Below are 22,423 nucleotides of genomic sequence, written 5' to 3'. Positions count from 1 at the left end.
CTAGTTTTTAAAAATCATAATTTTAGATTTCAAAAAATGAAATTAAATACCTACATACATATAAATATTCTGAAGGTACAGTAGAAATTTTGGATAAAAATATGTTGTATTTTAAGCTATAAAAAAGAATTTTTTTTTTGACAAATATCTACCCCTATACGTAACCACAATTTTTTTTCACATAGCTTAAAATACAATGCAATTTCTACCGAAACTTCACACGAGTATTCAGGACATGTGTACATATTCATGAAATAAATATGATGATTTTTTGAAAGAAAAAATACACGATTTTAAATATTTTGAAACTATGAGCACTGATACTCACGTGCACCAAATGTGATTCCCGTGCAAACCGTGAAATTTCATGTTTTATTAAGTTTAGACAATATAAAGTTGTCTACATGTAATAAAATAATATGTTTATATTAGAATGTTTATGAATTATTTTTTACACATAGTAATATTAAAACACTCATCATCTAATAATATTTTTCACACAACTTTTCTGTCAAAGGCAGCACCGATTGCCTTACAAAATCTTCTAAAAAAACGGCTAGTGTAGACAACGAGATCGTCATTTACCATCAATCATAAACAAGACACAAAAGATGTTATCTAACAATTGCCTTCAATTCTAAAAAAAACAATTGCCTTCAAATGGTCCATAAAAAATATCAAACAATTAGCTCCAAAAATATCAAAATCAACCACGATTTAGAGGAGCCGAATGGGGAGATGAAGGCCAGAAACCACACATGGAGCCCGAGCTACATGGTGACCTTTTTTTTGGAAAAATTGAAATGGCATTTGTAAGTTTTAAAAAAATCGGAAACAAAATTCTTGGTGCAGATATTGTTGAACTCTACCATTGTGAAAACCTCGATTAAAAATTTGTTATACTCTAGGCTACACAAAAATGACGAATTTCCAAGTTTTCAAATTGTGCACTGTTCATCACATCTAGATCCACGCATTTGTCACTTTTGCTGAGACAAAACTACAACGAATTTCTGACTGATTTTTTGCACACTAGTAGACTTTATTATTATCTACATCAAGAATTTTTGCTCTATTTTTTCTGGAAAATTTCAAATGTAATTTTTGATTTTTTTTTAAAAAACGAGCTACACGTAGCTTGGGAGCCATTTGGCCACTCTCAGATGAAACCTAGCTAAGATGTCGGCTTGGCGAGCGACAGGGAGAGGGCTTCATTCCCCTTCCACCACTGTTAACCATCCCGCCGTTATTCCCCATCGCATCTAGGGTGAGGGCAGGGATGCGGAGAGGAGGGAGGGGATGCGGAGAGGCGGGTGGGACTTGGAGGAGAGCGGGGATAAGGAGAGAAGAGCGAGGAAGAGGTGAAGAGGATGAGGATGGGGAGAGGCTTACAGGAGTTGTCGCCCCTGGCGAGAATCTCCACGTCGGTCGCGTTGAGTTCGTGAGGAAGAACCGCTCGCTCGCCACACATGGACGAAACGGTATGCGGGTTCGCGACACAATTATGTGCGTTGTCGAGCTCTCCCCCTCAGAAACTCGCTAGGCAGAGCGGACGAGCGCTCGAGATGGGCTTAATTGGGTCAACTTTTCGAGCACTAACTCTATGGCCACCCAAACATCCGAATTGGGTCTATCCAATTCGAATTCCGCCTCCGAGGCCAAATTCTGTGCATCCAAAAAGGTGGAATCGCTGGGGAGGGGGGGTCCTCGCCACCGAACTGGTCAATAGGTGCGGGACGCCGCACACCCTCCGCGTGAGCTGGGTCGGGCCCAACAGGTAACACTGTTTGTTTTTTCGTTTCTTCTCTTGTTTTTTTCTGTCTTTTTTTTGAAATATTTATGCTTCAAAAAAATGTTTTTTTAGAAATCTGAACGGTTCGAAATGTTGTAAATTTTGAACAAAAAAGGAAATATCTGATGAATTGAACAATTTTTCAATTTGAACAAATTACAAAAATGATGTTTTAAAAAGTTGAACAAATTTTAAATTTCAAAACTTTTCAAGTTTGAACATTATTGAAATATGAACATTTTCAAATTTAAACATTTTCCAAGTTTGAACTTTTTTCATGTATTTGAACAATTTTAAAATTTAAACATTTTTAAAATTTAAACAATTTCCAAATTTAAATAATTTTTAAATTTGAAAATTTTTTAATTTTAATGTTATTAGAATTGGAAAATAAGCAAAACAGAAAAATAAAACAGAAAACAGAAAAGAAAAATGAAAAACAAAAAATGGGGGAAAAGACCTACCTGGGCCAGGCCCACACCCGCGCGAGGGGTGTGCGGTGCCTACCAGGCGCCGGCCTGGTCATTGTATAGGCTTTGCCGAATCGCTAGACTGAGAACGAAGTGTTGAGTAACATCTGGAGATGCTTCTCACATGATTCATATTTTATCTGTGTTTCGTATTGGTTGGCCCGTTATCCTGGTTTTCGTGGGCTTATTTATTTTAGGTTGTCTATTGGGCTGCTATCTTGTCTTGGTTGGCCTGTTATACCCGATTCGTTTTCCCTTTTGGATTGACAAGGAGAGCTGGAAGTTCCTAGCATGCTAGGTACACAAGGGCCCCCAAACTAAAAGCAGCGATCAGCAAGACAACAATGCAGACTAGCTAAAAAAGTACTAAAACTATTCTTCTCCTCCCGTGGTCTCTCCTCTCAGCCGCCGCCCTAACCCTAGCCGCCTCCAGTTCATCATCCTCCATAGATTGGTTCCCCCTCCTCCGGTCGGCTTCGCCGGCGTCAGGAGGAGTGGGGAACCCGATCTATGCGTGGAGTTTTGAATAAAAGTATTATTTTCATTAGATTATATTAGGATTTTGGTAGCCGCCTTCTTGTTGGTTTCCCCTCAATGGAGATGGCATCGTATGCAATAAGTGATCTTCGGCCTTTCGTTCGGCGACGAGATCTTCTTCCGGCGTCAATGGTGGTGTTGAACAATCACAATTTTCTAGGTATGGGTCTTCGGATCTTGCTTCGCCGGATCGATTTTGGATCTTTTGTCGTTGTTGCCGCGAGGAGGATTATCCTCGCAGCTTTTGTCCCGGCTGCTACGTCCTCGACAATGGTGATTCGTACTCTCGGCTCTCCATCGACGACGACAAAGCTAGTTGGTTATTATTCTCCGATATACTTGGTGTTGGTACTCTTGCCGATGTTGTATGATTGCTTTAATGGTTGCGTGCATGCACGCAGTCTTGGCATTGCGGCTCAAAAAATTATGGGAGAACTTTCGTCGGTATCTACGGGTCTATGGTTCGTTATGTATCTTTGGCTGCCTTCACAAGAGTACAAGATTGTGTTCTGGAAGAAGAAAGAAATTGAAGACCTCGAAGATTTGTTACTATCTTTTAGACTTTATTTTGTAATCGTTGGAGTCAGTTCATGTATCTCTACCATGTACTATTTGTTACTATGAATATACTAGTTAAGGGTACATGCTTCGCATGATGAGACAAATATGTGATACTTTTCTAAGCAAGTTGAATACATAAGTGCTTTCTCCTAACTCATGCCTAGACAGTATGATAATCACACGGAATTCTTGTGAAAGTAAACGCGTGAACATAAATACTGATTTGTTTTATCAAAAAAATAAATACTAAATTGTAAGCATCATGCTTTTTACTATGATGAGTGAGAGTCGCTACGCTCATTAATGAAAAATAAGTGCACGGATCATCATTCTATTAAAAAGAAGAAACATCAATGCCTTACCCCTTCGTATCCAAAATAAAATAGTACTCCATCCGATCTAAAATACGTGTCTAAAAATACATGTATATGTAAACATGTCTTATATTATAGATTCACTTATTTTTGAACAAATATATTGGATCAGAGTTAGTTGTACACATTTGCAGGTTCGTAAGAGAACATACAATCGCCTCCATGTAATTATACATTTTTTAACTTTTTTTTATTAGTTGCCCTTTCTCATCCAATCAATTATCCCCGCTCATGTACCTAGGCTGCATGCCTTTTTTGTCTTCGTGTTTCCTGGTCGCTAGTTTCAAAACAAATGTTGACTGCTGGGTTGCTACTGTAGTACTGCATCTGGTCTCGCTCACGTGATGTAGAGAAACTTCTGAGAGCACCGCGGAACCACGACCATATAGAAGTATCTAGAGAGGTGGCAGGGTAGAGGTGGGTGAGCGAATCCCTTCTTTGCTGGCCGTTAGATTGGCCTATCGGATGGCATATATATTGCCACGAAGCTATCTACTTAAAGGTAACAAATGTGAGCCGTTTGATTGGAACGATCCAACGGCCTACGTGATTGGATATTCGCACACTATATAGGAGTATAGATGTGGTATTGATTGTCAAAAAAAAAAAGTACTAAAACTGGTATAGCGACCATTCACCCCCTCCCCCCTAGTCGCGCCACGGTACATTCACATATCTTCATCGCTTGTCATTTGATGCTCAAGATTTTCTCTCATTTGTTGTACTACCAAATAGACATTATTTAAACAATCATGGGAGTGTAGTTCCATATTTGATGTCTCCGGTATTGTAAACGATAAGATATTTTCTTCCTGTATAAAGTTCAGCTTTGATCAAATCTAAAATACAGAGTAAACTTAAATGGTTGGAATAGGTGTAATCTCACCACCTCAACCAAGAGGTCACCACAACATTATCCATATCGCCAAGCCTCCTCTTAACCTTTCAATCAAACAATGAATTAACTCATCTAACCCAATCAACCAAATAAAATGTGACTATTACTAGCCATGTGTGAACCAATCCCCCAACCAAACACGTTCTTAGTAGAAATATACATTGTAGAACTCTCGACTAAGATATCTAAATATACTCAATACTCAAATAGACAAAATAAAACTTATAAGGCATCGTGTTGCACCTAGGTGCTACAAATTAGTAGAAAGTGTCTTATCAAATTTATTTGTTTTCCTTAGATTTAGGGTAAATCTAGTTTAGCTAAATGTATGTAACAAAAAGTCTTCTTCCTAAATTCAACTTAATTATGTAGTACTGTTTTCACACAACAACGAACTTTGGGTAACATTATACCAATACAATTATATGGTTTGTATTGTTAGACACACAAGAAACAAATACTACATGAAATTGTATATGTAAATACTATGATTTCAAAAGACTACTTAACATTTAGTGATAACTCAATGTCAGATAAGTAATAATTTTTAGTATAAATACCTTCTGGTTGAGTCCATGATGTTGTTATTGTTGTACTAATACGGCACAAAAACTGTGTGGCCAACTGCAACACTCAGATGACACTTCTAAGTAAGAGTGATGATTAGCCCACTCTTAATGCTATGTGCAAATCAGTCACACGAACTAGAAACATCTTGCAATATAACCAATGGGTTCAAGTGGTTCAAATAAATTAATACTGAACCAAAGGAAGAGGGTGCTAAAATGTAGTCCAAATCCAAAATCATGACACGGGAGCTCTGATTTAAAAGGTTGCTTCTGAGAAAAATCGGTCTATCGGGTTCTTTTGAAAACAAAAATCATTGCGATCTTGCTACCGCAAATCTAGAACATGTGGGATCCCTCCAATACAAGATGGCTACTTGATTGTTCGTCCAAGGGAGATTCTGAACTACGGATAGACTTGAGAAGCGTGGACAACCCCACAATGACAAATGTGTTCCCTGCAACTTTGATATAGAAAATGCACTTCATCTATCTACTGGTCGTGCGATCATAACTATTATTTGGAGCAATATATTAAATTGGGAAAATTGCAAAAAAATCACGATGGGCATGGACCTCTGTCGTACTCATGACCAGGTCTCTATCTCTGAATTTGGAAACTAGCGTGTACTATGTTTTGTAGCTGAAACTACCATGTTTACTTTGTTGTAAGTGTTTTGCTAGCAGGCTTATTTATCTAGATTCACGTCGTTCTCTTGCAACAACCTGTAGCAAACTTTCATCTCTTAATAAGAGTGTAATGTAGCATATGTTCAGGTTTGATACAAGTAGTTTGGTCTAGGATACATGCATACTACATTCATACATCTCTTCTATAGTTATGCATAAGTTAATATGTGAGTTTAACTAGATCATCTTATATTTATTTTAGGCCTTGGTTTATGCTTCCGGCCGAGGAGAAAGGCCTAAGAACATTATATGAATGGGGTGATGTCATCCTCCTCTTACAGTTGCCACGTGTTTTTGATTAGTTGGAGGAGAGAGAAATATAGAAAAAATATTTGTCATGCCATAGCTAAGTGGTGATCCCTTAACAAATGAGACAAGGCTATTTATGCGTTGTATGATATGTCTTCCCTTAGAAAATTAATTTCTTATTAAAATTTAGTTAATTCACGTTGATTTATATGGAAGACAATATGAGATAATACATTATACAACTTGAACTTGTGTACTTTATTTGTCTTGCCGGTCGCGGGGCAGGACATGGCGATTGAGACCGCCGCACAGCACGCGGGGGAGGAAGGGGAGAAGGAGGGTTTGGGCCTTTGACTTTGGGGCGACTGTGGACGGGGAAAGGGCATAGAATTTTTAGTCTCGGAATTGAATTGTACTGAAATTATAAATTAAGATGGAAAGAAAATAGTTTCCATTTTAATTCTGTTGTTTGCGTGTATATGGTATTTGTTCTTAGCATTAAAGGGTGGCACCCAATTTCAATTCATGTTCGGATGTGCAAACCAAAATGTGTGTTTGACACATGAACACCAGTGCCTCTAGTTTTAAAAATCATAATTTTGAATTTCAAAGAAAAATGAAATTAAATACCTGCATAGATATAAATATTCTGAAGGCACGACAGAAGTTTTGGAGAAAATATGTTGTATTTTAAGCTATAAAAAAGAATTTTTTTTTGACAAATACAATGCAATTTCTACCGAAAATTCACACGAGTATTCAGGACATGTGTACGTATTCATGAAATAAATATGATGATTTTTTGAAAAAAAAAATACATGATTTTTAAATATTTTGAAAACTAGGAGCACTGATGCTCATGTGCACCAAATGTGATTCCCGTGCAAACCGTGAAATTTCATGTTTTATTAAGCTTAGACAATATAAAGTTGTCTACATGTTAGAAAATAATATGTTTATATTAAAATGTTTATGTATTATTTTTTACACATAGTAATATTAAAAAACTCATCATCTAATAATATTTTACACAACTTTTCTGTCAAAGGCAGCACCGATTGCTGTACAAAATCTTCCAAAAAAATGGCAACAAGATCGTCATTTACGATCAATCATAAACAAGGAACACAAAATGTTATCTAACAATTGCCTTCAAATGGGCCATAAAAATATCAAACAATTAGCTCCAAAAATATCAAAAATCAACCACGATTTAGAGGAACCGAATGGGGAGATGAAGCCCAGAAACCACACATGGAGCCCGAGCTACATGGTGAACTTTTTTTTGGAAAAATTTAAATGGCATTTGTAAGTTTCAAAAAAATCGGAAATATAATTCTTGGTGCAGACATTGTTGAACTCTACCATTGTGAAAAACCTCGATTAAAAATTTGTTATATTCTAGGCTACACAAAAATGATGAATTTTCAACTTTTCAAATTGTGCACTGTTCATCACACCTAGATCCACGCAGTTGTCACTTTTGCTGAGACAAAACTACAACGAATTTCTGACTGATTTTTTGCACACTAGTAGACTTTATTATTATCTACATCAAGAATTTTTGTTCTACTTTTTTGGAAAATTTCAAATGTCATTTTCGATTTTTTTGAAACAAGCTACATGTAGCTTGGGAGCCATTTGGATGTCGGCTTGGGGAGCGATAGGGAGAGGGCTTTGTTCCCCTTCCACCACTATTAACCATCCCGTTGTCATTCCCCATCGCATCTAGGGTGAGGGCAGGGATGCGGAGACGAGGGCGGGCCTTCGAGGAGAGCGGGGATGAGGAGAGAAGAGCGAGGAAGAGGTGAATAGGATGAGGACGGGGAGAGGCTTACAGGAGTTGTCGCCGCTGCCTAGAATCTCCATGTCGGTCGGGTTGAGTTCGTGAGGGAGAACCGCTCGCTCGCCACACATCGGCTTGCTTGCTTAGTGTTTCTTCTTTGCCTTCTTATTTTAATCAGACTCGCCCTTGTTTATTCCTCTGTGCAACGCATCATAATCATCATCATGCAATTGAACCAATGCTCCTTTCTTCGGTTGAGCTTCTCTACACACAGAATAATACACAATTATTTGTGAGCAGCGGTACAACAAGTATTTTAAATAAATTGAACAATGCACAAATTGAATTGAGCAATGCATAACAAACTCATAGTCATCAATGGTGATACCACTTAGAGGTGCGTTGTTCACTTACTTTAAATATCCACTCCAACGGTTACAAGCCGCTTTGACCACATCCCAATAGCATTGGAGTGATCTATATTCTATAGGTGGGTGGCGGTGTGGAAGCAAGTGGAGGCACGAGATGATTTTTTTGTGCTCGACCCTTTGCCAATATCTTTTCCTTGTTTGATCGCTGCCAGACACGGCATCGAGTGACACACTCTCACATGCCTTCAGCAAGCAAGCATCTTCCACATCGGTGTAAATCAAAGTTCTCTTGCGTTGGGTAGGTTGCGAGGAATCGAACATCCCCTGCTCTATCTCCTCCACCTCTTGATCTCCATCGCCTCCTCCACGCCATTATCGAACTCTCGAAGTGGCAAACCATCAAGTTCCATTCAACAAATCTACAAAAGGAGTAGGCACCGCGTGTAAATTGGAGCTACAACACGAAATTCTGAATTACCTAAAAGAAATGGTCAAGAATGAAACCATACAGAGAGGCATCAACAATTCATACATGGCGGGCGTTTCGACAAACACTTGGCGGGTGCCAACAACATTGGTGGGAAGAGAGAGCATCGCAGCCGTACGAGGAGGCAAGGTTGCGCCCGCCATCTTTGGCACAATCGGCTCCTCTTCACGTTGTCTTTGGCGATGTCTGGTTTTTCTTTGGCGTTGATGCCAGAACTACCTGTAGGGATTCGTTGCATAGAAAACAAAAAAATTCCTACCGCGAACACGCAATCCAAGCCAGGATGCAATCTAGAAGACGGTAGCAACGAGAGGATTATCGAGTCTCACCCTTGAAGAGATTCCAAAGCCTACAAGATGAGGCTCTTGTTGCTGCGGTAGACGTTCACTTGCCGCTTGAAAAAACGCGTAGAAGATCTTGATCACGGCGCCACGAACGGGCAGCACCTCCGTACTCGGTCACACGTTCGGTTGTTGATGAAGACGACGTCCACCTCCCCGTTCCAGCGGGCAGCGGAAGTAGTAGCTCCTCTTGAATCCGACAGCACGACGGCGTGGTGTCGGTGGCGGTGGAGAATCCCGACGGAGCTTCGCTAAGCGTGCGGGGAAGAAGGAGGAGTGGGGCGGCTAGGGTTTGGGGAGAGGGGGGCGTCGGCCATCTAGGGGTGCGGCCACCTTGTGGTCTTTGGGGTGGCCGGCCCCCTCCCCTTGGCCCCTCATTATATAGGTGGAAGCCCCAAGTGTTGGACTACAAGTCTCCGAATAAGACCCGAACCCAAAACCTTCCATGTGATAGGGAAACCTACCCAAGGTGGGAATCCCACTTGGGGTGGGATTCCCCCTTCCATGTGGGGGGGTGGCCGGCCCCCTTTAGGGGAGTCCACTTGGGACTCCTCCCCCTTAGGGTTGGCCGGCCATGGGAGGTGGAGTCCCTCCGGGACTCCGCCTTCCTTAGTGGTTTCTTCCGGACTTTTCTAGAACCTTCTAGAACCTTCCATAGAACCTTCCGGATCATTTTAAATCTTATAAAATGACTTCATATATATGAATCTTATTCTCCGGACCATTCCGGAACTACTCGTGATGTCCAGGATCTCATCCGGGACTCCGAACAAATATTCGAACTCCATTCCATATTCAAGTTCTACCATTTCAACATCCAACTTTAAGTGTGTCACCCTACGGTTCGTGAACTATGCGGACATGGTTGAATACTTACTCCGACCAATAACCAATAGCGGGATCTGGAGATCCATAATGGCTCCCACATATTCAACGATGACTTTAGTGATAGAATGAACCATTCACATACGATACCAATTCCCTTTGTCACGCGATATTTTACTTGTCCGAGGTTTGATCATCGGTATCACTTCATACCTTGTTCAACCTCGTCTCCTGACAAGTACTCTTTACTCGTACCGTGGTATGTGGTCTCTTATGACCTTATTCATATGCTTGCAAGACATTAGACGACATTCCACCGAGAGGGCCCAGAGTATATCTATCCGTCATCGGAATGGACAAATCCCATCGTTGATCCATATGCCTCAACTCATACTTTCCGGATACTTAATACCACCTTTATAACCACCCATTTACGCAGTGGCTTTTGGTGTAATCAAAGTACCTTTCCGGTATAAGTGATTTACATGATCTCATGGTCATAAGGACTAGGTAACTATGTATCGAAAGCTTATAGCAAATAACTTAATGACGTGATCTTATGCTACGCTTAATTGGGTGTGTCCATTACATCATTCACATAATGATATAACCTTGTTATTAATAACATCCAATGTTCATGATTATGAAACTAATCATCTATTAATCAACAAGCTAGTTAAGAGGCATACTAGGGACTCTTTGTTGTTTACATATCACACATGTATCAATGTTTCGGTTAATACAATTATAGCATGGTATATAAACATTTATCATAAACATAAAGATATATAATAACCACTTTTATTATTGCCTCTTGGGCATATCTCCAACGATCTCCCACTTGCACTAGAGTCAATAATCTAGATTACATTGTAAGGTACCTAACACCCAAGGCATTCGGTGTTGGTCATGCTTTGCCCTAGGGAGAGCTTTAGTCAACGGATACTGCTACATTCGGATCGGTGTGTACTTTGCAAATCTTTACTTCTCCATCTTCGATGTACTCGCGAATCGAATGATAACGCAGACTTGATATGCTTCGACCTCTTGTGTGACCTTGGTTCTTGTGCATTGGCGATGGCACCCATGTTGTCACGGTAGATGACTAGTGGGTCCAATGCACTAGGAACCACACCGAGCTCTACAATGAACCTCTTCATCCATACCGCTTCCGATGAAGCCTCGAAGCCGATATGTACTCCGATTCTGTTGAAGACTTCGCCACCGTGCATTCGCTCGAGCTTGCCCAGCTTACTGCAGCACCATTCAATATAAACACGTACCCACATTGTGACTTAGAGTCATCAGGATCAGTGTTCCAACTTGCATCGGTGTAACTTGTTACAACGAGCTCTTGGTCACCTCCATAACAAAGAAACATATCCTTAGTTCTTTTCAAGTACTTCAGGATATTCTTGACCGCTGTCTAGTGTTCCATTCTTGGATCACTTTGATATCTGCTGGTTAAACTAACATCATGTGCTATATCCGGTCTAGTACATAGCATGGCATACATGATAGAGCCTACTGCCGAAGCATAGGGGATCTGACTCATCCTTTCTCTTTCTTCTGCCGTAGCCGGACCTTGAGTCTTACTCAAGACCTTGTCTGGTAACATAGGTAAAAACCCTTTCTTACTTTCGTCCATTCTAAACTTCTTTAGAATCTTGTCCAGGTATGTACTCTGTGATAGCCCTATTAGGCGTCTTAATCTATCTCTATAAATCTTGATGCCTAATATATACGATGCTTCACCAAGGTCTTTCATTGAAAAACTGTTATTCAAATAACCTTTTACCTCTGCTTAATAGTTCTATATCATTCCCAATCAATAATATGTCATCTATATATAATATCGGGAATGCTACTAGAGCTCCCACTCACTTTCTTGTAAATACGAGGCCTCTCCATGGCACTTGTATAAACCCGAAGTCTTTGATCACCTTATCAAAGCGTCGGTTCCAACTTCTCGATGCTTGTTTCGGTCCATAAATTGAACGCCGAAGCTTGCATACTTTGTCAGCATTTTTAGGATCGACAAAACCTTTGGGTTGTACCATATACAACTCTTCCTCAATGTCTCCATTAAGGAACGCCGTTTTGACATCCATCTACCAAATCTCATAATCGAAAAATGCAGCTATTGCTAAATAATTCCTCACAGATTTTAGCTTCGCTACAGGTGAGAAAGTCTCATCGTAGTCAACACCTTGAATTTGTCAGAAACCCTTTGCATCAAGTCGAGCTTTATAGACAGTAATATTACCATCAGCATATGTTTTTCTCTTGAAGATCCATTTATTTTCGACAGCCTTGCGGCTATCAGGTAAGTCTACCAAAGTCCATACTTTGTTATCATACATGGATCCCATTTCAGATTTCATGGCTTCTTGCCATTTGTTGGAATCCGGGCTCATCGTCGCTTCTTCATACGTCGCGGGGTCTTCATCATTGTTGTCCACAATCATGACATTTAGACAAGGATCATACCAATCAGGAGTGGCACGTTCCCTTGTCGATCTGCGAGGTTCGAGTAGTTTCCTCGTTCGAAGTTTCATGATCATTATCATTAGCTTCCTCTCGTTGCCGGTGTAGGCGGTACAGGTACAATTTCCGATACTTGCGCTACTCTGATCAACGAGTATAGATTCATCAATCTCATCGAGTTCTACTTTTCTTCCAGTCACTTCTTTAGTGAGAAATTCTTTCTCAAGAAAGGTTCCGTTCTTAGCAACAAAGATTTTGTCTTCGGATCTGTGATAGAAAGTGTACCCTATAGTTTCCTTAGGGTATCCTATGAAGACGCATTTCTCCGCTTTGGGTTCTAGCTTATTCGGTTGTAACTTCTTTACATAGGCTTCGCAACCCCAAACTTTAAGGAACGATGACTTAGGTTTCTTATTAAACCATAATTCATACGGTGTCGTTTCAACGGATTTTGATTGTGCTCTATTTAAAGTGAATGCGGCTGTCTCTAATGCATAACTCCAAAATGATAAAGGTAAATCAGTAAGAGACATCATAGAACGAACTATATCTAAGAGAGTTCGATTACGACGTTCGGACACACCGTTTCGTTGAGGTGTTCCCGGCGGTGTCAATTGTGAAAGTATTCCGCATTTCTTTAAATGCATGCCAAACTCATAACTCAGATATTCACCTCCGCGATCAGATCGTAGAAATTTAATCTTCTTGTTACGTTGATTTTCTACTTCACTTTGGAATTCCTTAAACTTCTCGAAAGTTTCGGATTTATGTTTCATGAAATAGATATACCCATATCTACTCGGATCATCCGTGAAGGTTAGAACATAACGATAACCACCGCGCGATGCTACACTCATTGGTCCGCACACATCGGTATGTGACATAGGCATCCCCAATGGGCCTGCCGAAGATGGTACCCGGGTTTATCGAAGGCCCACTACCCGAAGAATAAGAAGATTCGGAAGCCCAAGATATTGTTAAGGAAAGCTAGAGTTGTAATAGGAAGCATTATTTGTAATCTTGCGGGAGGAGTTAGAAACCTTCCCGGACTCTGTAACTTGTACAATATGAATCCCTCGGCTCCGCCTCCTATATAAGGGGGAGTCGAGGGATGATGACCCACAAGTATAGGGGATCGCAACAGTCTTCGAGGGAAGTATAACCCAAATTTATTGATTCGACACAAGGGGAGGTAAAGAATACTTATAAGCCTTAACAACTGAGTTGTCAATTCAGCTGCACTGGAAAAGCACTAGCAACAGGGGTGATGTGAAAGTAGCAGTGGTATGAGAGCAATAGTAACAGTAACACAGCAGCAGTAATAGTAATATGAGAGCAATGGCACCAGAAAACAGTTGACATGTAGAACGAGTATATGATGATGAAAGATGGACCGGGGTTCCCAGCGATCTACACTAGTGGTAACTCTCCAATAACAAGTAACAAGTGTTGGGTGAACAAATTACAGTTGGGCAATTGACAGGATTGATAAAGCATTAAGAAAGAACATCAATTCATTAATCATGTAGGCATGTTTTCCGTATATAGTCGTACGTGCTCGCAATGAGAAACTTGCACAACATCTTTTGTCCTACAAGCCGGTGGCAGCCGGGCCTCAAGGGAAACTACTTGGATATTAAGGTACTCCTTTTAATAGAGCACCGGAGCAAAGCATTAACACTCCGTGAAAACATGTGATCCTCACATCACTACCATCCCCTCCGGTTGTCCCGATTTCTGTCACTTCGGGGCCATTGGTTCCGGACAGTGACATGTGCATACAACTTGTAGATACAATCTAAGCAATAAGTATAGAGCTCAAATCTAAGATCATGGCACTCGGGCCCTAGTGACAAGCATTAAGCATAACAAGATTGCAGCAACAATAACTTCACAAACTTTATAGATAGACTAATCATAATGTATCATCCATCGGATCCCAACAAACACAACACCGATTACATCGGATGAATCTCAATCATGTAAGGCAGCTCATGAGACCATTGTATTGAAGTACATGGGGGAGAGTATACCGACATAGCTACTGCTAGAACCCGTAGTCCATGGGGGAACTACTCACGGAGCATGGCGGAGGCGGTGGCGTTGATGGAGATGGCTTCCGGGGCACTTCCCCGTCCCGGCGGGTGCCGGGACAGAGTTCCGTCCCCCGAGGTGGAGTTTCGCGACGGTGGCGGCGCCCCTGGAGTCTTTCTGGAGTTTCGTCAATTGGTACGGTGTTTTTAGGTCGAAAGGGATTTTATAGGCGAAGAGGCGGCGCAGGGGGGCACCTGGGGGCGCCACACCCTAGGCCGGCGCGGCCTAGGCCTGGCCCGCGCCGCCATGTGGTGTGGTGGCCCCCTGGCCCCTCTCCGACCCTTCTTCGGTGTTCGGAGCCTTCCGGAGAAAATAGGAGGTTTGGCGTTGATTTCGTCCAATTCCGAGAATATTGCCCGAACAGCCTTTACGGAACCAAAAACGGCGAGAAAACGAGGAACGGCACCGTGGCATCTTGTTAATAGGTTAGTTCCGGAAAATGCATGAAAACATCATAAAGTGCAAGCAAAACATGTAAGTATTGTCATAAAACAAGCATGGAACGACAGAAATTATGGATACGTCGGGGACGTATCGAGCATCCCTAAGCTTAGTTCTGCTCGTCCCGAGCAGGTAAACGATAAAAAGAATAATTTCTGTAGTGACATGCTACTTACATAACCTTGATCATACTATTACAAAGCATATGAAATGAATGAAGTGACTCAAGGCAATGATCTATAGTTGCTAACAAGTAGATAACATATAGCAAAACTTTTCATGAAGAGTACTTTCAAGACAAGCATCAAAATTCTTGCATAAGAGTTAACTCATAAAGTAATAAATTCAAAGTAAAGGCATCGAAGCAACACAAAGGAAGATATAAGTTTCAGCGGATGCTTTCAACTTTCAACATGCATATCTCATGGATATTGTCAACACAAAGTAATATGATGAATGCAAATATGCAAGTATGTACGAATCAATGCACGATTAACACAAGTGTTTGCTTCTAAGGTGGGAGGAAGTAGGTAAGCTGACTCAACATAAAAGTAAAAGAATGGTCCTTCAAAGAGGAAAGCATCGATTGCTATATTTGTGCTAGAGCTTTGGTTTTGAAAACATAAAGAGAGCATAAAAAGTAAAATTTTGAGAGGTGTTTGTTGTTGTCAACGAATGGTAATGGGTACACTAACCCCCTTGACAAACAAACCTTCAAAGAGCGGCTCCCATGAATTATTTTTATTTTTGGGTGGCACTCCTTCCAACCTTTCTTTCACAAACCATGGCTAACCGAATCCTCGGGTGCCTGCCAACAATCTCATACCATGAAGGAGTGCCTTTTTATTTTAGTTTTATTATGATGACACTCCTCCCAACCTTTGCTTACACAAGCCATGGCTAACCGAATCCTTCGGGTGCCGTCCAACAATCACATACCATGGAGGAGTGTCTATTTTTGTTAATTAATTTGGGACTCGGGAATCCCATTGCCAGCTCTTTTTGCAAAATTATTGGATAAGCGGATGAAGCCACTAGTCCGTTGGTGAAAGTTGCCCAACAAGAATGAAAGATAAACACCACATACTTCCTCATGAGCTATAAAACATTAACACAAATTGAGAAGCATTTTGAATTGTTTAAAGGTAGCACTCAAGCAATTTACTTTGGAATGGCAGGAATTACCACATAGTAGGTAGGTATGGTGGACACAAATGGCATAGTGGTTGGCTCAAGGATTTTGGATGCATGAGAAGTAATCCCTCTCGATACAAGGCTTAGGCTAGCAAGGTTGTTTGAAGCAAACACAAGTATGAACCGGTACAGACAAAACTTACATAAGAACATATCGCAGGCATTATAATACTCTACACTTGTCTTCCTTGTTGCTCAAACGCTTTACCGAGAAAATATCTAGACCTTAAGAGAGATCAATTATGCAAACCAATTTTAACAAGCTTTACAGGTAGTTCTCCACTAATAGGTTTAAACTACATGCAAAAACTTATGATCTACTTGAGAGCTCAAAACAATTGCCAAGTGTCAAATTATCCACAACATATGAGGCATTTTCTTTTCCCAACCAAATAACCAATAAGTATTGTAGCTTCCAACTTTTATCATTGAACATTAAAAGTAAAACGAAGAACACATGTGTTCATATGAAAAAGCGGAGCGTGTCTCTCTCCCAAACAAGGATAGCTAGGATCCGATCTTATTCAAACAAAACAAAACGAAAATAAACACACGGACGCTCCAAGTAAAACACATATGATGTGACCGAATAAAAATATAGTTTCGGGGGAGGAACTCGATAAGTTGATGAAGAAGGGGATGCCTTGGGCATCCCCAAGCTTAGACGCTTGAGTCTTCTTGAAATTTGCAGGGATGAACCACGGGGGCATCCCCAAGCTTATGCTTTTCACTCTTCTTGATCATATATCATCCTCCTCTCTTGACCCTTGAAAACTTCCTTCACACCAAATTTCTCACAAACTTCATTAGAGGGGTTAGTACTCAAAAAATTTGAATCCACCTTGGTCCTGTAGTGGCACATTGCAAGAACTCAATAAAACATTAGCTACAGCTCTCCACGTCTAGAAAACCTCGCTTAAAGTCCACAAGAGACAATGCAAAAAACGAGAGACAGAATCTGCCAAAACAGAACAGCCGAGTAAAGACGAATTTTAATAAAATACTTCCGTTGCTCAAATCAGAAAACTCAAAACTAATGAAAGTTGCGTACATATCTGAGGATCACTCACGTAAATTGGCATAATTTTCTGAGTTACCTACAGAGAATTAGACCCAGATTCGTGACAGCAAAGAAATCTGTTTCTGCGCAGTAATCCAAATCTAGTATCAACCTTCGATTAGAGGCTTCACTTGGCACAACAAAACACAAAACTAAGATAAGGAGAGGTTGCTACAGTAGTAAACAACTTCCAAGACACAAATATAAAACAAAGTACTGTAGCAAAATAACACATGGGTTATCTCCCAAGAAGTTCTTTCTTTATAGCCATTAAGATGGGCTCAGCAGTTTTAATGATGCACTCGCAAGAAATAGTATGTGAAGCAAAAGAGAGCATCAAGAGGCAAATTCAAAACACATTTAAGTCTAACATGCTTCCTATGCAAAGGAATCTTGTAAATAAACAAGTTCATGAAAAGCAAAGTAACAAGCATAGGAAGATAGAACAAGTGTAACTTCAAGATTTTAAGCATATAGAGAGGTGTTTTAGCACCATGAAAATTTCTACAACCATATTTTCCTCTCTCATAATAATTTTCAGTAGCTTCATGAACAAACTCAACAATATAACTATCACATGCAGCATACTTTTCACGATTTCCAAACACATAATTTTTATCAAGTTCAAGAATAGTGGAATTAAAACTTTCAAACTTACTTTTATTAATAATATAACAAGGTAGTTGATCAATCTCAAGAGATATGGGACACATAGATAAAGTCAATAACTCTCCAATCCCATTTTCATTAGTAGTACAATTAATAGTATCAAGTAACATAGGACCATCATCTAGGGCTTTATCATAAACATTTGCCAAGCAAAATTCTTTAGTACCATGCATTTCGACATCAGGCACAAACAAAGCATTATCATAAGATTTATCAAAGTAGCATGGATTATCATATATAACGAGTAGCATAATCATTCTCACAAGTATTACTCATAGGTACTATTTCAAGAGAATCCACAGGAACATAACATTCAACCTCTTCCGGTAAGCATGGAGGACAATCAAATAGTGTAAGAGATAAAGAGTTACTCTCATTAGAAGGTTGGAATGGGTAGCTAATCCATTCTTCCTCCTTTTGTTCGTCGCTCTCCTCTTCTTTTTCATCCAATGAGCATTCGAGGTTCATCAATTTCCTCCTCTTTTTCATCCAATGAGCTTTCGGGTTCATCAATTTCTTCTTCCACCGGTTCCTGCAAATTGTGAGTGCATTCTTGTGCATTAATGTGTCTCTCTTTATAATCAAGGATATAAGGATTCCTACTTGTAGCATTCTATGCAAGAATTAAGGATAGTAGAGACATAATCTTTAAGGCCCTTACAAACAACACAAGTTTCATAATTCTCAACCATGAAGGATTCTATCTCGGAGGCTCCCATAAATAAGACAAATTGTTCTACCTCCTCGAACCCATAATGAATATAGCAATTCCGATTATAGTTCTTAATTAAAAATTCCTCACTAAAGCCACATTGAAATTTAAGATGTTTAGTATCCTGTTGAGAGCAACAGTTTATATCATGGCGTTCAAGCAAAATTTTAGCAATTGTATTCAATTTTTCTATCATAGCACTCATTATTTTACCAGTTCTTGATTCTCTATAACAATTATAACATTCTATAAGCTCCAAGTAGGTTGTTGGTTCTCCCATAACAGCAGTTTTTAATTTTTTGGTTTTTCAAATTTTTATGGATTTTTGGGTATATGAGACAAATAAAACAAGACAAAAATAAACTAAGCAAAACTAAACTAAGCAAACTAATACTAGACAGAAATAAACTAAGCACAAATAAACTAGACAAAAGTAAACTAGCAAAACAAAATAAAATAAAAGTAGAGAGAGAGGTAGAGTGTACTCCCCAGGTGAACTTATGAGTAGAGCTATGCCTCCCCGGCAACGGCGCCAGAAAATAGTCTTGATGACCCACAAGTATAGGGGATCGCAACGAGTCTTCGAGGGAAGTATAACCCAAATTTATTGATTCGACACAAGGGGAGGTAAAGAATACTTATAAGCCTTAACAACCGAGTTGTCAATTCAATTGCACCTGGAAAAGCACTAGCAACGGGGGTGATGTGAAAGTAGCAGTGGTATGAGAGCAATAGTAACGAGTAACACAGCAGCAGTAATAGTAATATGAGAGCAATGGCACCAGAAAACAGTTGACATGTAGAACGAGTATATGATGATGAAAGATGGACCGGGGTTCCCAGCGATCTACACTAGTGGTGACTCTCCAATAACAAGTAACAAGTGTTGGGTGAACAAATTACAGTTGGGCAATTGACAGGATTGATAAAGCATTAAGAAAGAACATCAATTCATTAATCATGTAGGCATGTTTTCCGTATATAGTCGTACGTGCTCGCAATGAGAAACTTGCACAACATCTTTTGTCCTACAAGCCGGTGGCAGCCGGGCCTCAAGGGAAACTACTGGATATTAAGGTACTCCTTTTAATAGAGCACCGGAGCAAAGCATTAACACTCCGTGAAAACATGTGATCCTCACATCACTACCATCCCCTCCGGTTGTCCCGATTTACGTCACTTCGGGGCCATTGGTTCCGGACGGTGACATGTGCATACAACTTGTAGATACAATCTAAGCAATAAGTATAGAGCTCAAATCTAAGATCATGGCACTCGGGCCCTAGTGACAAGCATTAAGCATAACAAGATTGCAGCAACAATAACTTCACAAACTTTATAGATAGACTAATCATAATGTATCATCCATCGGATCCCAACAAACACAACACCGATTACATCGGATGAATCTCAATCATGTAAGGCAGCTCATGAGACCATTGTATTGAAGTACATGGGGGAGAGTATACCGACATAGCTACTGCTAGAACCCGTAGTCCATGGGGGAACTACTCACGGAGCATGGCGGAGGCGGTGGCGTTGATGGAGATGGCTTCCGGGAGCACTTCCCCGTCCCGGCGAGGTGCCGGGACGAGTTCTGTCCCCGAATTGGAGTTTCGCGACGGTGGCGGCGCCCACGGAGTCTTTCCGGAGTTTCGTCAATTGGTACGGTGTTTTTAGGTCGAAAGGGATTTTATAGGCGAAGAGGCGGCGCGAGGGGGCACACGGGGCGCCACACCCTAGGCCGGCGCGGCCTAGGCCTGGCCCGCGCCGCCATGTGGTGTGGTGGCCCCCTGGCCCCTCTCCGACTCTTCTTCGGTGTTCGGAGCCTTCCGGAGAAAATAGGAGGTTTGGCGTTGATTTCGTCCAATTCCGAGAATATTGCCCGAACAGCCTTTACGGAACCAAAAACAGCAGAAAACGAGAACCGGCACCGTGGCATCTTGTTAATAGGTTAGTTCCGGAAAATGCATGAAAACATCATAAAGTGCAAGCAAAACATGTAAGTATTGTCATAAAACAAGCATGGAACGACAGAAATTATGGATACGTCGGGGACGTATCAAGGGACAAAGAAAGCATCGAATCATTGTTTCTCAGACCTTAATTTCATAATCGTCGAGTACCTTTCGGCTGAAACCTTCGAGATCTACTTGCCCTCTACTTCCAATTAAACCCTAGTCTACAACCCGTAGGCATTGATAAGTTAATCCCTTGTCAATTGGCGCCGTCTGTGGGAATTAGAGGCGTCAAGGATCCGATCTCGATGGCACGTTCAATATCGTCGACTTCATCAACCGCAAGCAACGCAATGGATCGAGGTAAACAGATCACAACTGGTCTTTTCGATTTTGTTCCTCACCCGCCCTCCCGTTTGGATGCATATGCATATATGGAGGAGCCTATGGAGATGACGTTCGGAAGATTTCACTTTCGTGTCGAGAAAGAGGGATCGTATCGTGTCGAAATTCCGATTTCATCGGGATCGTCGGCGGTCGATTCCGATTTTTCAAGCTATACATCGTCAACCGAATCAAGAGAAGAAGAAACTTCGTCGTCACGCTTCATCAGCACCAGGGCAAGAGAAAAACTCGCCAAGATCTTCAGCGACATGTCGTTTGAGTCATCTACGGACTCCTATATAAGCGATGGCTCAAACAGTGTCGACAACTACAACTTCATCGACAAATCTACCACAGTGGGCAAGGTCTTCGCCAATCTTAATGATGGTGTCACCAAACCCAACATAGATATGAATACAAAGTATCATCAGATTTATGTCATCGGAGAGCCAAGCCGTGACCAGGAGGAAACATCTGAGGCTTTCGACGATTTGGGAAATCCATACGTCGATCCTCTCGATTTGCGGCGAGGCCTAGGCAATAAATATATCGGGCCACAGCCGCGAGATAGAGTCCAACTTCCGCAAGCAGGATGGGATAGAGCAGCAAGAGCTATAGATGGCTCCGAACCAATGGCCACCACAGCCACGCTAGAAGAATTACAAGCATATCAATATAGGCTCGCACGAGCTGCAAGGGAATTGGAAAAACAGACAGCTGAGCTAAACAGAAGAAAGGAGGCAGCCTCTGCATCAAGTAGGCGAAGGGCAGAGCTGAGTCGACTTTCTAGAACTTCGGGTGATAGCCACAGGGAAGCTCGGAACAGAGCAAGATCAAGGTTGCAAAACGTACCCGAAGGGGAAAGAGAACACTTGGTTCAAAACCTCGACATGTCTTTTATGTCGATAGACACGAGAGGGAACATCATCCCCAAGACACCAGAAGCTGGGTATATGGCGACACAAGCTTTCATCCTTGCATCCGTGCCACCCCGGGAGATCCAAGAGAGGCATTATATAACATGGCAATGGCAGGAGTTGGAGCCATGGGAACGGCGTTTGTATCAACACCTCCCGAAGGAACAACAAGGCAAAATAGTCCACGACCTGCGGCAGCAGCAGCAGCAGCTCCCGAAGGACCAAGTGGAGCAAGGGACACGGCAGCACAAGCAAGGGTCGATAGAGCGCGACAAAGCAGAAGGGAACATCGGCAGTCCCCAGAGCTAAATGACGAGGATATGTGTGGTTTGCCATGCTTTACAAGGAGAGTTCGAAAAACTCGAGTCCCTTCAGGATTCAAATTACCTGATAACTTCAAGAAATTCGACGGCCTCCAAGATCCAGAGGATTGGCTAGTTGATTATCTCGAGACGGTAAAGCTCACAGGAGGAACCAGAGCAACAGCTATGCAAAGCATCCAGGTGCATTTGAGTGGAGCCGCACGATCTTGGATAAAGAAACTTCCTCCAGGATCTATC

General features: G+C 41.2%; 1 protein-coding gene across 1 annotated transcript in view; it reads right to left on the bottom strand.

The window, feature by feature from the left end:
- Window positions 1-22,423, bottom strand: part of LOC124689771 (FBD-associated F-box protein At4g10400-like) — a 70,410-nt gene that overhangs the window by 5,379 nt on the left and 42,608 nt on the right. The window lies entirely within an intron of this gene.

The sequence above is a fragment of the Lolium rigidum genome, chromosome 2 (genome assembly GCF_022539505.1).
Source record: "Lolium rigidum isolate FL_2022 chromosome 2, APGP_CSIRO_Lrig_0.1, whole genome shotgun sequence".
In the NCBI taxonomy this organism is placed as follows: Eukaryota; Viridiplantae; Streptophyta; class Magnoliopsida; order Poales; family Poaceae; genus Lolium; species Lolium rigidum.
Note: the sequence above shows the minus strand (reverse complement) of the source record. Positions and strands in the feature narration are given on the sequence as shown.